Below are 3725 nucleotides of genomic sequence, written 5' to 3'. Positions count from 1 at the left end.
AGTACGTCCCTGAAATGTTCAACACCGTCAAAACATTGTCCGATATCCAACGACAACACTTCAGAATGATCTGACGAGGAAAGAAGACATCCCACACCGTCAGGGTCACCATGGGGTTGAACGGGAGCGCTCGCAGAATCTGAATTCCTGCTAACACTTCAGTTAAATGAAAAGATCAATATTTTAAGCAGAGAATAGATTGTTTAAGTGATAAAGTAAACATTTAAACGTTAAATTAAATAGTTAAACAGTGAACAATTAACTTAAATGAATAATACAAGATTTTAACCAGTGGCTGACATACTTAAACAATAATGAACCTATACAACTAGATCAAATAAAAGAGAAGGAACTTACAACGAGAAAAATTCGTTTTCATTAGGATTCGACAATGGCACATTGTCTGTCTCGACAATAAGATCAACTACAGCGCATTTGAAGATAGAGTGGACGTGACACATCCGCTGGAAGTCAACATCGTTTTCTATTGGACAAACCGTTTTATATCCATCGGGTGTGATAAACTTCACCCTGACAAGGAAAATTTTGAGACCCCATCGCTCACATATCTCAGCTAACACTAACTCCTAAGAAGACTGAGCCGTGAACATTAGCACTCTTCCCTCCCCGTTGTATCTAGGAATACCACAAAAACTCTCCATAATATATCGGCTGAAAACTAAATCGTACAAACCAAATGAAAATAAGAAGAAGAAGAATAAGAAGAAGAAGAAGAAGAAGAAGATGTAAAGAACAAACAGTAATCAGAAAGGCAAACAAAAAAAGTGCACAGTTGTATGCATAAAGGTTAGACTAAACGTGATGTGATTAGGCGGTATTTTTCCCTCCATCCCAAGAGCAAAAAAGGAAATAACTAGTGTGGACCGACTTGAACTGACAGACAAGGGTAATCCCTAGAGATAAATATTATTGGATCCATTGTACTTTTCGGCCGGGCATCCTTGTCTGGAAGTTGGCGTCCGCTTTCCACCATTGTCGCGAGGAAGCCATATTGTCATCCGTCGAAGGAAAGTTCTCATCTTATCATGAGTCTCTGTTTAAACGTCAAGCTTTTTATGTTTAAACCAATACATATAGTGTTTAAACTAACGGTTAACTGTTTAAATAATTTCTATATCATTTAAAGAATATGTAAACCATTTAAATATAGTGATTTAATTGTTTTAAAATATATGTTATTGTTTAAATTAAATGCTTTCACTGACATCGCGTTGAAGATGGGTACCTCCTAGGTCACTGTTTAAACATCTTTATGTATTTGCTTAAACACCGTTGTCACTATTTAAAGAGTAAATCGATTATTGTTTAACATTTGGTTTTTGTTTACAATGCCATTTTTTGTTTCTCAAATTTTTTTTACTATATCTCTGTTTAAATTTCACAAGTTATCACAAGTTGACACTCAAATAAGTTTGTTTGTTTAAAATATTTAAACATTTACAATGGCCTCTGATTAAATATCAGAAGTTCACACTCAAATAAGTTTGTTTCATTTAAAATAAAACATTTACAACATTTATAACGTCTTCTCAGACCTCGGACACTCGCGAGTCGACCCTCGTTCGTCTATTAAGATTTCGGTTTGACTCACCAAATATCTGTACATTCGAATGCTCACGGAGGTTGCATAACATGCGCATCAACTTGAACCTGCACAACGTAGAACACAACACGTTAAAAAAGGTTAATCAAACAAATTCATAAAAACGTCTATTAATCAATGTGTCATGGTCTGACTTAAGCGAAGATCCTGAGAGTTAAACACAGAAAATAATATTTGTACACTGATGAAAAGTTTTTAAAGGGTGACAACAATTCTCAAGTTATAAATATCAACTCCGTCTTAAAGGATGTTTCATGATCTTCCTCCTCTGGAGAATCCTCCGCAATCAAGCAATAAGTGAAAACTTTCTTTTCTTGCCCAAGTCGAAATGCCCGCTTAATTGCTTGCCCGTCATCCACCGCTGGAGAATCCTCTGCATTTAGGCAATTATGCGGGAATTTCGACTTAGGCAAGAAAAGATAGTTTAACTTGTTGTGTGATTACGGCTGATTGATTCTCAAGATGAGGAGGATCATCAGACATCCTTTAAGATAGAGATGATCTTAAAATTTTGGTCTGACTCCAGCGAATATCATACACAAGAAGCAGAGGAGGAGGAGAAGGATGAGGACGACAAGGAGTTGTTGTCCATGGGAAGGGTTCTTCCTTGTCATTTATGGTGTGAAGTCCACAAGCAGGTTGACGCTTCATATCCTTGAAAAAAGGGAATCACACAGTGGACCGAGATTGACTGATCACAATGAATGGGTCTTCGGATATTTATGTTACCGTGCAGAAGAATTAATGCCGTCATTAATTCTTCTACACAGGATACTATAAACTTGCCACCTGCCACCAGCCACATGCCAACACTTCAGTTCAAACGAAAAAGATCAATATTTTACGTAGAGACTTTGAGAATTTACACGTTAGGTCAATATTTATACGTTAATATGAATAGCTAAACAGGTAAAGACAAATTTAAACGGAGACGACAATTCTTAAACAAATATGTAATATATTTAAACATAAAATAGCAAAGAGTTAAACAGTATTTAACATATACAACTAGATAACCATAAACGAGAAGAACTTTACAATGAAATGAACTCATTTTCAGTAGGATTCGACAATGGCACATCGTCTGTCTCCACAACAAGATCGACTATAGCTCATTTGAAGATGGAGTGCACTTGACCAATCCACTGGAAATCAACTTCATTTTCTGTTGGACAAACCGATTTATATATTTCGGGTATGATAAACTTCACCCATACTCATTTCTTGAAACAAATTTACATCTATCATTACCACAAAAATCCTCCATAATAAACATCCATTGTTTATAAATTCTGTTACTCCCACCCTCCCGCAGAATGGTCAAAGTGATAGCAACGAAGAGATTCTCACCGTATTACGAAACCAACAGAACTGAAATCGAACAAACCAAATGAGGAGAAGAACAAGAACATGTAATGCAACTTCTAGACATTGTCTAACAAAAAGCAAGCAGAAATCCCTTAAAAAGGTTGGACATGATGTGATTTGGCGTTTTTTTTCCCACCATTTTCAAGGGCAAAAATGGGATTTCACAACATGGACCCATTTGAAGTGAACGGTAGGGGGTAAAAGGGAAGTTAAACACTAACGGAAGGACTATCCGGGGTTTGCCAAACTTGGAGGAACTGTTTGGGAATATTTGAAATTCACGAGGGGTAAACAGTAATTTTCCCTTTTTTTAATTAATTGAATTATTGAAAATCTTATATATTTGCTATAGATAATAACAAAATTTTAAATTATACCTATGTGTTTTTTAATGTGTATTCGAAATTTTGTTATATTAATACATTAGTCTTCATTTAAAATAATTATTTTATTGTATTATTATTATTATTATTATTATTATTTATTTTTTTATGTTTTGCTTTTAGGTTTCAGTCCCCTCTACAATCGAGTTCTGGTTCTGTCACGGCCGCTCCACCGCACTCAAAATTTTTTAAAGAATTATTACTATTTTATATCGGAGAATAATTCATCTATTTGGACATAAAATTTGATAAACTACAGCAAGATATTTTTTATTTATTTTAATAAGATTGAATTGTTGATACAAAGAATAAATTACTGTATAAACACTTACATGAAGCTAGCCATCATT

The sequence above is a fragment of the Dioscorea cayenensis genome, chromosome 8, assembly GCF_009730915.1.
Source record: "Dioscorea cayenensis subsp. rotundata cultivar TDr96_F1 chromosome 8, TDr96_F1_v2_PseudoChromosome.rev07_lg8_w22 25.fasta, whole genome shotgun sequence".
NCBI lineage: Eukaryota > Viridiplantae > Streptophyta > Magnoliopsida > Dioscoreales > Dioscoreaceae > Dioscorea > Dioscorea cayenensis.
Note: the sequence above shows the minus strand (reverse complement) of the source record.